Source organism: Coptis chinensis, chromosome 5 (assembly GCF_015680905.1).
Source record: "Coptis chinensis isolate HL-2020 chromosome 5, ASM1568090v1, whole genome shotgun sequence".
Taxonomy (NCBI): Eukaryota; Viridiplantae; Streptophyta; class Magnoliopsida; order Ranunculales; family Ranunculaceae; genus Coptis; species Coptis chinensis.
Window position 1 is genome coordinate 8781900 of NC_141460.1, and position 12685 is coordinate 8794584.

The 12685-nt window shown below is 42.1% G+C and overlaps 1 long non-coding RNA gene and 1 pseudogene across 1 annotated transcript; both read right to left on the bottom strand.

Moving 5' to 3' along the window:
• Positions 1 to 3675: 3675 nt before the first annotated feature.
• On the bottom strand, positions 3676 to 7853 carry LOC147496535 (uncharacterized; annotated as a pseudogene).
• A 2234-nt stretch (positions 7854 to 10087) lies between these two features.
• On the bottom strand, positions 10088 to 11663 carry LOC147496536 (uncharacterized). Its single transcript, XR_015196600.1, has 3 exons — positions 11336 to 11663; positions 11154 to 11226; positions 10088 to 10733 (listed from the first exon to the last, which is right to left on the bottom strand). It is a non-coding gene; the product is annotated as an uncharacterized LOC147496536 (long non-coding RNA).
• Positions 11664 to 12685: the final 1022 nt, after the last annotated feature.

The window sequence follows — 12685 nt, forward strand, 5'->3', positions numbered from 1 at the left end:
GTATAATAAATAAGAGTTAGTACTGTTTACGTGCTTTTATGTATTCTAGGTATTGGAGTCAAATATGTGAAGAAATATGTCACTTTTGTGAGATAAAGGAGCAAGGGTTTGCTAAGAAGTTCTATGATTAAAGGCCAAGATTCAAGGAGAAAAAGCCTATTTAAAGCCCAGTCAAAGCAGAAAAGTCAAAGTCAAAGCTGGCAGAAAAGTCAATAGAATTTCCGTAGGCTGTATCTTTGGACTCAGACCTCGGAATTGGGCCTAATATACATCAAAACGACCGTTTCGGAAAGAGTTTTCTAATGGTTTAGGCCTTGACAAAATCAGAGGATCATAAGTGGATAAAAAGGCTATTGCAGTGTCACGCCCCGAGACCCAACCCACATCCCGAGGACGTGGAATGAATCTCGAGGCAGACATCTATCCCGATTCTACCGAAATTTTGGCAGAGTTTCCTTTGTTTGATCGACGTTCGTAAACCCTAAAAACCTGTCATAACCTGTCATAAACCTGTCATAACCCTGGACACTTCATAATACCCTTCCAACAACCATATATATACAAAATCTCCACCAACTATACACCACTGTGATGCTCATATACATATCCAAAAGGTTTAATATTAACTACACTCCAATACATCAAATAAATACATCAAAAGGAGAGGAGCTCTATATATATACAACCCAAAAGTAAGAACTTGACTCTGTCCCCGTCAAGCATAAGGGAATCCTCCCAAATCCCCATAACCCTCATCGCTAGGGTTAGGAAAAGCTTCCTCCGCAACTGGCTCGTCTGAAATGTTAAGTAGGATGAGCAAACAACTATGCCCAGTAGAAACGCACATAGCCAATAAATAGTCTACTTATAGAAAACATTTAAAACATGCAGGGTTTCTATAATAGTATTCAAATATTGTGACTAGGTATATATACATCACTAACTAGCAGAAATCATCTCGACATGCTTCATTGATATTCAAAATAGAGTTTTCACAATCATCATACAACTATTGTGACCGCTGCATCCTATTAGAATGGTGAGGGTACGACTGGTACTCAGCCCCAGTCACAGGCAATCTCGGTTCAGTACTTCCCAGTGTGAACCATGCACCGTTGTTTTCCTGATTTTACCGGCAGGGAGATGAAATGTCGTTGTTGTGTTCGTACACACAAAATCCCCAAAGCTTTTAGGGCTCAGGTGGGCCCTGTGACCACGACCCCCATACGGGCTGTCACCTAACTTACGGTGGTCAACCGTTCGACGACTGCAGACTGCTCAGGATCCTGACACACATCCAGGAGTGGACTAAACTCTCACTCCTCGCGTCTAAACCTCATCGAGGTAACATGTAACCCCACACAAGCTAATCACCATACAGCGTGACACGTACAAGCATGATTATCTAGAAAAGTAGAAAAGGAATTCCCGGACTACATCCAGTAATGCATCCCTTTAAAGGTGGCCCACCACCTTGAAAGGTGTACACCACAGTTGGAATCCTAGAGCGAACTGCCGTCTCCGGAAATGCGACAACAGTTCCTTCTTTATAGGAATTCACAGTTCCTTTTCTAAATCTCCTCGTGATAAACATAGTAATATCTATATATATATACTCGTATTACCGATTATCTTCAAATACTCTAGTTACATATCTAGTTTTTCTTTTAAAACTGTTGGTTATATAGGTGTGAGTTCCCGGATTTCCCGAAATCGAGCAGAACAACCTATGACTCCCAAACGGGCCAGTCATAGTAAATAACAACCGATGATTCCCAAACGGCGAATCATCGTAAATAACACGACTATCCCGGGAACAATCCAGAACCTCGCACCTAGTTACAAACAACCGGGTAATTCTTACCCGCATTACAAAATCCATCTCTCTGTCTCCTTACTGAGACAAGAGACGCGAACCTTTCCCAAAACCAGTTTTTCACTTTTAACAAAGAAACAATCCCTCGCTACCCCCGATTTTACAGAAAACCCATTTCACGCGAAAGCTATCTATATATATAGTTTATAGCGAGGAAATACAATGCAAAACATGAATATCATATATACATGCATGGTTGATACACAACTATCTATTTCCTATTTAAACGATTCAAATCATGCATGAAAATAAGCAGGCTATATACTGGTATGTAGGTTCCTACCTTAGCAAGCTCCGTTCTCCTCAAGCCCACTTAACCGAATCGAGCCCGCTTAACGAATCCCTCAGTATTTACTCCTACACATCATATATATATATCGCGACCATTAGAAGTTATCGAACGAACGAGAATTCTTATAACGTAAGTCGAGAAGAATCTCGACACTACTTAATTTGGTTTCGGTAAATTTTTATCTAACTACCGTTAGCAAGTCTCAGAGCTACAGCCCTTTTCGCATCAAGTACTCTCGGCGGTCTCTACGGGCTATTTCGAGCCACTGCAGGCCCACACGACAACGCTAATTATATCGCGTCCAATAACAATTAAGATTTTTCTCGACTCCGACAACAACAACAAATTCCACTATTCCATTCACATTAAATTCTCGCAATATTTATCATTGTCTTCTTCCTATCAATCGCTCATTACTTAATCTACTCTTAAACAATTATAAACTGGCATGAACTGCTCAAAATCGAGTGAATAGCCGAAGATTCTTACCGAATCAGCAACAGAATCACTCCTAGATTTCTGCTCCATCAAAATCGCTCCACTCTATCTCCACCAACAGCTACTGTCGACATTACAAACATCCCATTTCAATTATCTTCCATCCATACCCCCTAATCCATCGAAATTTAGTTTAAATATCTATTTAGGAAGAAATTAAACTCGTTTTTTACCTTGGTACGACGCGATTCCAAGTGATTTCGAATCCTCACATTTGGGTTTAAGGTTTCTAAGGTTTGAGTGTGAAGAATTGTTGGTTTGGAGTGATGGAATTTGATGAATTCGAATTTCTCTCTCCTAGGGTTTCAGTAGGTGCGAAAATTGGGGAAGAAGGTGCGATTTTTGTTTGGCGATTTTGGTTGGTGCGATTTTTGTTTTACTAAGATTGGGGTGAGGAATTATAGGTTTGGATTACTGAAATTGGGGAGAATTAAGTTTCTCTCTCTTAGGGTTTGAGAGATGCGAATTTGGGGAAGAAGAAGTGGGTTTCGCGATTTTCAGTTTTGTTTGGTGCGTTCTCTCTGTTTCCCGCGATTTTGGTTTTGGGCCTATTTTTGGTTTAGTGCGATCTGATCCAAGGCCCAAACCCAATGTGACCCAATTGGCTTAAGGTCCTAATTAACTTCTAACCCCCACTAATTCGACTTAGCGTTTTGATTATTTTTCGGCCCATCCCGCTAAATTTAATCTCCTATATTCTATCTCACCGCAGGCTATAACAATAACCCACTCAAGCGTGTAAGCTGTTAACTCGTGCCAGCTTCGACCGCAGAAACCGCTAACCGGCATTTTGTCAAATTTTCGCCTATGGTCGCTTACCTAACGTGACTTATGAGTCGGAGTTAAGTTTCATCCAGTTACGTACGTTTGAAAAATAAACCCGACGACCAATTTACATAACGGCCTTAGATTTAATATGAAATTTACAAAAATACCCTTAATAATAATTCAGGACTTTACATCCTACCCTCCTTAAAAGAAAATTTCGTCATCGAAATTAAATCATACCTTAGTTCTCGAACAATTCTGGATATTGTTGCCTCATATCGGCTTCTTTCTCCCATGTTGCTTCCTCCACGTTGTGATTTCTCCATAAGACCTTTACCAATGGAATGACCTTGGACCGCAATCTCTTCTCTCTAGCATCTAGGATCTGAACTGGCCCTTCCGGATAGGTAATGTCTTCTTCCAACTCTAACGATTCCAAATCGACCACATGTAGTGGATCCGGCTCATACTTGCGTAGCATCGAGATATGTAACACGTTATGGACACGTGATAGCCTTTCTGGTAGCTCGAGCTTATAAGCTAGCTCAGAGATCTTCTGAATAATCAGGAATGGTCCCACATATCTAGGTGCAAGTTTCCCTTTCATTCCGAACCTCTGAATGCCCTTCTTCGGAGATACTTTCAGAAATACCCTGTCACCTTCATAAAATTCCAAGGGACGCCTACGCCTATCTGCATAGCTTTTCTCGACGACTGGCTGTGAGCAACCGATTCCATTATCACTCTAATCTTCTCGGTGGTGTCACTAACCATCTCCTCGCCCCAACATAATACTATCTCCTCCGTTTCAGTCAACAGAGGTGTTACGCAAGGTCCGCCATACAACGCTTCAAACGGAGCCATACCAATACTAGATTGGTAATCGTTATTGTAGGCAAAAACTCAGCCAATGCCAAATGAGTCTTCCAACTACCCCCAAAATCAAGCACGCAGTTCCGCATATCTTCGATGATTTGGATGACTCTTTCCGATTGCCCATCGGTCTCATGGATGAAATGTCGTACTTAATTTCAGTTTGGTCCCCAATTCCCTTTGAAGACTTCTCCAAAATGAACCGGTAAATTGAGTACCTCTATCTGAAATTATAGAGAGTGGTGCCCCATGCAACCTCAGTACATCTGACACGTAGATCCTACTTAGCTTTTCAGCAGAGTAAGTAGTCTTAACAGGTATGAAATGGGCAGACTTGGTCAGTCTATCCACAATGACCCATATAGAATCCATTCCCTCACTGGTCCTCGGTAACCCGGATACAAAATCCATGGTTATGTTCTCCCACTTCCATTCCGGAATCTCCAGAGGTTTAAGAAGACCAGGTGGTCTATGGTGTTCAGCTTTCACCTGTTGGCATGTGGCACATTTCTTCACATATTCCGCAATGTGCCGCTTCATTCCCGGCCACCAAAACTGACGACGCAGATCTCTGTACATTTTGGTACCACCAGGATGAATGGTATACTTCGATCTATGTGCCTCCTTCAAGATACTATTCCGCAAGGAGTGATCAAAAGGCACCCAAATTCTTCCTCTGAATCTGATGCTTCCATCTCCGGATTTTTCCCAATCAATGTCCTCAGCATTATCCACATATCCTCGGTACCTAGGTCCATCCCTCGATGTATTCTGAGCATCCACAATCTCCTGAACCAAGGTGTTTTCTGCGTCACTGTCATCTGTACTAGATAACAGCACTTCTTAGAATCTCCACTTCCATTTCCCGTGATTTCAAAACCATAAGAAGCAGCAAACTCCAGCAATTGCCACTCCTTCATCATCATCTGAGCACAAACATGTTCTCGCTTCCTACTCAATGCATCGGCCACTACATTTGCTTTACCCGGATGGTATTGCAATGTGAATGTATAGTCCTCCATGTACTCAACCCATCTCCTCTACCTCATATTCAAATCTTTCTCATGAAACAAGTACTTGAGACTCTTGTGATCAGAGAATATCTCAAACTTCTCACCATACACATAATGCCTCCATATCTTTAGAGCATGAATGATCGCCGCTAACTCCAAGTCATGAGTAGGATAATTCTTCTCGTGGGCATTCAATTGTCTAGACGCATACGCTATCACTTGGCCTTCTTGCATTAAGACACATCCTAACCCAAAGTTAGGCATCGATTATAAATCACATAACTCTTCTCCGGATCTGGAATAGTCAAAACGGCGTTGTTATCAATCGCGTCTTTAGCTCTTGGAAAGCTTTCTCGCATGCCTCCGTCCATTCAAACTTCACATCCTTCTGTGTCAATCTAGTTAAGGACGACGCTATGCTAGAGAATCCTTCTACAAAACGACGGTAATAACCTGCCAATCCCAAGAAACTTCTGATTTCCGTCACTGACGTCGGTCTCGGCCAATTATTCACTGCCTCTATCTTTGAACGATCAACTTTGATTCCATTCTCCGATACAACATGCCCTAAGAACCTCATTTCATTCAACCAGAACTCACACTTGCTGAACTTGGCATAAAGCTGATGATCAACTAATGTTTGGAAGACAATCCTCAAGTGTTCCTTGTGTTCAGCTCTAGTCTTGGAATAAATCAAGATGTCATCTATGAATACGATAACAAATTGATCTAAGTATTTCCACATCACTCGGTGCATGAGATCCATAAATGCAGCTGGAGCATTTGTCAATCCAAATGGTAACACCAAAAACTCAAAATGCCCTAGCCGTGTGCGGAAAGTCGTCTTCTGTATATCTTCTTCTCAATTCTCATCTGATGGTAGCCTGTTCGAGATCTATCTTCGAGAAATACTTGGCACCCCTTAACTGATCGAATAGGTCATTAATCCTAGGCAACGGATATTTGTTCTTGATAGTCACATTATTCAGCTTCCGATAATCCACACATAGCCGAAATGACCCATCCTTCTTCTTCACAAATAACACCGGTGCTCCCCAAGGTGACTGACTTTCCCTTATAAACCCCAATCTTTTCAATTCATCTAATTGGGACTTGAGTTCTCTCATTTCGAGAGGAGCCATTCGATAAGGAATCATCGAAATAGGCGACGTTCCCGGCATTAGATCTATTACAAAATCTATCTCACGCCAGGGAGGCAATCCCGGCAATGCATCTGGGAACACTGCCGCAAACTCACTAACTACAGGAACAAGCTCAGAAGATTCGAACTTCGGCCCTTGGAGACTAAGACCAGCTAACAATCCGTATCTATCATACTTGAAGTCAGACTTGGCCTTCACCACTCGTGATACCGTATTTCTAATCCCCTCAAACACAACCTCAGGCTGTCCCGGTACTCTAAGCGTCACTGTCTTGGCAAAACAATCTACATGGGCATGATACTTCCCTAACAAATCCATCCCTACGATGACATCGAAATCTTTTAGGTCCATCACCGTTAGATCGACTATCATCTCCCTATCACCTATCTTTATCACACAATGGTGACAAACTTCAAAGAACATAGTTTTCTTTCCTAGAGGAGTAGATAGAATAAGCTTCCTCCCGGTATTAACTACATCCAAACCAAGAATCTCCACCATATTTTTAGCAATGAAAGAATGAGTAGCACCCGTATCAAACAGGACATGCACCTTATGAGTAAACAAACATATCATACCTTCCACCACTTGATCGGTAGCACTGATATCTACCCCCATAGCATTATATACCGTGGCTTCCTCTTGGACTGATGCAGGATCCACAACTTCTTCCTCTGGCACTAGATAATACACCTTGGCTGTGGGTCTCTGCTCCACCCCCGAAGTGGACTTGGGACAAAACCGCTTTGATATGCCCAAATTTCACCGCAATTATAGCAAACCACACTCTCTTTCCCCGACCGTACTCGTGGTATTACAGATTGCAATCTAGCTCTCCTCGACCACGAGGCCTCAAATTCTGATTTGCTACTCAGTGCGAAAGGAGCGGGTACCCTCGGTGGCCTCTCTGTGATCCACTCATCGGTCTCATGAATCGGTAGACTCGCGGCCGGCCTAACCACATTCAAACCCCTGTGTACCGCTGGTGCCCTCCACTGTGGTGCCTGCTGAATAACTGGCCTATACATCTGTTGCGACCCTGAACCACTACCTTGGTAAACCTGCCTCTTTCCCGTATCCTGCCTACCCTGAGATGCCGACTGTCTTACCCTTCCAACCTCTTGCCTCTGTAGCAATAGCTGATCATCCACTCTTTCAATACCTTGAGCCCTTCTCACAGCCTCAGCATAGGAATCGATCTGAAGGACCGACATCTTGCTCTGCATATACGGTTTCAGCCCGTCAATGAACTTCCTCGCCTTAGCTTTTTCCGTGGAAATCCACTCCTTCCCATATCGTGAAAGAACAGTAAATTTCTCTTCATACTGCCCCACTGTCATGTTTCCTTGTTCTAACTTGAGGAATTCCATTCGCTTTTAATCTCTCGCCGCCTCTGTAACATACCTCAAAAGGAAGAGTTCCTCAAACTTAGCCCAACTCATAGGAAACGTCTCCACATCCTTAACACTGATCCACCAGTGTTTGGCTTCACCTCTAAGCATGAAGGCAGCCAAAGTAACCCGTTCCGCATCAGTACACATCATGGAGTCCAGCATACTAGACATGTCTAACAACCAGTCTTCGGCTACTTTAACCTCAGAAGACCCCACAAATTCAGGTGGACGTAGCCTGATGAAATTTGCAAGCAGAAACCCCGATTGACTTTGCACTGGTGGCCTGAACTCCTCAACTCTCGCTACGGTTGGGGATGCTACCTCTGGTGTTACACCAGGTGGAGTAACAGCGGATGTTAAAAGAGGTTGGGGCTCGTTCCGACTAGCCCTCAAACTTTCGATCTCAGCTCTCATCTCATTTTGTGCTTGAGCCATTTGATTCATCATAGCGAGGAGCCTATCCATTCGGTCCTCCCGACCACGATCCGTAGCATCATCACCACTAGTACTTTCCGGATCCATGGTGACTATTCTGCACATACACAAAGAGCCAACTCAGTGTATGATAAATTAGAGAGAGAGAGTTCTCAAAATTATGCAAGAAGCATAGGCCGCGCCCTATGGAATTCACATGCACAGAATGAGCGAGTAGAATTTCAAGAGATGAGCGCAGGTCGCGCTCAGATAAGGCTTGGGCAAGCGCAGGTCGTGCCCTGCACCTCGAAGTGAAAATTCACTCCGACCTAATGGTGTCCGATTCATCAAATTTTTTTTTCCGACACGTGTCCACGCTCTCCGCTGTGACAAAACAACTCCCCGTGCGACGTCTCGACATTGCTAAACTAGTATTAACGCTTAACGTACTAACTAAGGGTAATGTATCTAGGGTTTATCGGGTTTCGACTAACACTTCTGAAACGCGTCGCGACCGAGTCCCCCACTACAGCTCCCAGACGGATCTAATAGTGGACACTCTGATACCACGTTTTTACGTCGCTCGAGACCCAACCCACATCCCGGGGCGGGAATGAATCTCGAGGCGGACATCTATCCCGATTCTACCGAAATTTCGCAGAGTTTCCTTTGTTTGATCGACGTTAGAAACCTAAAACCTGTCATAACTTTGTCATAAACCTGTCATAACCCTCGACACTTCATAATACCCTTCCAACAACCATATATATACAAAATCTCCACCAACTATACACCACCGTGATGCTCATATACATATCCAAAAGGTTTAATATTAACTACACTCCAATACATCAAATAAATACATCAAAAGGAGAGGAGCTCTATATATATACAACCCAAAAGTAGAACTTGACTCTGTCCCGTCAAGCATAAGGGAATCCTCCCAAATCCCCATAACCCTCATCGCTAGGGTTAGGAAAAGCTTCCTCCGAACCGCTCGTCGAAAATGTAGTAGGATGAGCAAACAACTATGCCCAAGAGAAACGCACATAGCCAATAAATAGTCTACTTATAGAAAACATTTAAAACATGCGGGGGGTTTCTATAATAGTATTCAAATATTGTGACTAGGTATATATACATCACTAACTAGCGTAAATCATCTCGACATGCTTCATTGATATTCAAAATAGAGTTTTCACAATCATCATACAACTATTGTGACCGGCCGCATCCTATTAGAATGGTGAGGGTACGACCGGGTACTCAAAATGATCCGATCCGCAGGCAATCTCGGTTCAAGACTTCCCAAAGTGTGAACCATGCACCGTTGTTTTCCTGATTTTACCGGCGGGGAGATGAAATGCCGTTGTTGTGTTCGTTACACAAAAATCCCCAAAGCTTTTAGGGCTCGGGTGGGCCACAGTGACCACGACCCCATACGGCCGTCACCTAACTTACGGTGGTCAACCGTTCGACGACCGCAGACTTTCGGGATCCTCGACACACATCCGTGAGTGGACTAAACTCTCACTCCTCGCCTAAACCTCATCGAGGTAACATGTAACCCCACACAAGCTAATCACCATACAACGTGACACGTACAAGCATGGTTATCTAGAAAAGTAGAAAAGGAATTCCCGGACTACATCCAGTGATGCATCCCTTTAAAGGTGGCCCACCACCTCAAAAGATGTACACCACGGTTGGAATCTAGAAAGAATAACCTCGAAATCCGAAATGCACAGTTCCTTCTTTATAGGAATTCACAGTTCCTTTTCTAAATCTCCTCGTGATAAACATAGTAATATCTATATATATATACTCGTATTACCGATTATCTTCAAATACTCTAGTTACATATTTAGTTTTTCTTTTAAAACTGTTGGTTATATAGGTGTGAGTTCCTGGATTTCCCGAAATCGAGCAGAACAACCTATGACTCCCAAACGGGCCAGTCATAGTAAATAACAACCGATGATTCCCAAACGGCGAATCATCGTAAATAACACGACCATCCCGGGAACAATCCAGAACCTCGCACCTAGTTACAAACAACCGGGTAATTCTTACCCGCATTACAAAATCCATCTCTCTGTCTCCTTACTGAGACAAGAGACGCGAACCTTTCCCAAAACCAGTTTTTCACTTTTAACAAAGAAACAATCCCTCGCTACCCCGATTTTACAGAAAACCCATTTCACGCGAAAGCTATCTATATATATAGTTTATAGCGAGGAAATACAATGCAAAACATGAATATCATATATACATGCATGGTTGATACACAACTATCTATTTCCTATTTAAACGATTCAAATCATGCATGAAAATAAGCAGGCTATATACTGGTATGTAGGTTCCTACCTTAGTAAGCTTCGTTCTCCTCAAGCCCACTTAACCGAATCGAGCCCGCTTAACCGAATCCCCTCGTATTTACTCCTACACATCATATATATATACGTCGACCATTAGAAGTTATCGAACGAACGAGAATTCTTATATAACGTAAGTCGAGAAGAATCTCGACACTACGAATTTGGTTTCGGGTAAATTTTTATCTAACTACCGTTAACAGAGCTACAGGCCCCTTTTCGCATCAAGCATTACTCGGCGGTCTCTACGGGCTATTTCGAGCCACTGCAGGCCCACACGACAACGCTAATTATATCGCGTCCAATAACAATTAAGATTTTTCTCGATTCCGACAACAACAACAAATTCCACTATTCCATTCACATTAAATTCTCGCAATATTTACTGTTGTCTTCCTTATCAATCGTTCATTACTTAATCTACTCTTAAACAATTATAAACTGGCATGAACTGCTCAAAATCGAGTGAATAGCCGAAGATTCTTACCGAATCAGCAACAGAATCGCTCCTAGATTTCTGCTCCATCAAAATCGCTCCACTCTATCTCCACCAACAGCTACTGTCGACATTACAAACATCCCATTTCAATTATCTTCCATCCATACCCCCTAATCCATCGAAATTTAGTTTAAATATCTATTTAGGAAGAAATTAAACTCGTTTTTTACCTTGGTACGACGCGATTCCAAGTGATTTCGAATCCTCACATTTGGGTTTAAGGTTTCTAAGGTTTGAGTGTGAAGAATTGTTGGTTTGGAGTGATGGAATTTGATGAATTCGAATTTCTCTCTCCTAGGGTTTCAGTAGGTGCGAAAATTGGGGAAGAAGGTGCGATTTTTGTTTGGCGATTTCGGTTGGTGCGATTTTTGTTTTACTAAGATTGGGGTGAGGAATTATAGGTTTGGATTACTGAAATTGGGGAGAATTAAGTTTCTCTCTCTTAGGGTTTGAGAGATGCGAATTTGGGGAAGAAGAAGTGGGTTTCGCGATTTTCAGTTTTGTTTGGTGCGTTCTCTGTTTCCACGATTTTGGTTTTGGGCCTATTCTTGGTTTAGTGCGATACGGTCAAGGCCCAAACCCAACGTGACCCAATTGGCTTAAGGTCCTAATTAACTTCTAACCCCCACTAATTCGACTTAGCGTTTTGATTATTTTTCGGCCCATCCCGCTAAATTTAATCTCCTATATTCTATCTCACCGCAGGCTATAACAATAACCCACTCAAGAGTGTAAGCTGTTAACTCGTGCCAGCTTCGACCGCAGAAATCGCTAACCGGCATTTTGTCAAATTTTCGCCTATGGTCGCTTACCTAACGTGACTTATGAGTCGGAGTTAAGTTTCATCCAGTTACGTACGTTTGAAAAATAAACCCGACGACCAATTTACATAACGGCCTTAGATTTAATATGAAATTTACAAAAATACCCTTAATAATAATTCAGGACTTTACATGTAGTAATTTCTAGCAGAGAATCCCTTTTTGGACATATGTAGTTAGGTTTTGGGCTTGATTTCATGGCCTAAAACATGGCTCCAAAGCCCATGCACGAAATTGTAGACCTAGCCCTCTCCTATATAAAGAGGAGTAAGACATAACTCTTAGGTACTTAGACTTAGACTTAGATATAGCTCCTAGTTTTTACTTAGTTATTAATTCATAGACTTAGTTAATTATTCAGTACTTAGTTTTTAATATAGTTTTCAATTCTTAGACTCTCTTCCATTAGATTAATAAAGCCAAGTTATTGTTCTTCATTATGTCTTCTTTTTATTTCTCTATTAATGATAGTCTAATGAATCTGCACTAAACCTCCATTAGAGGGGTTTGATGAAGCTTTGATGAAGACTTGATGTGTTAGTTATAATTATTGTTTATTTAAGAGTTTCACTCTAGTAGGTTAGTTTATTCACCATGAGAAAGGGTTAAACTTTCTCACATGCTAATTATTAGTTGGTAGAGATTGTCATGAATAATTAGGGATCAATACTTAATCTTTATTGGTTAGGACTGCAATAA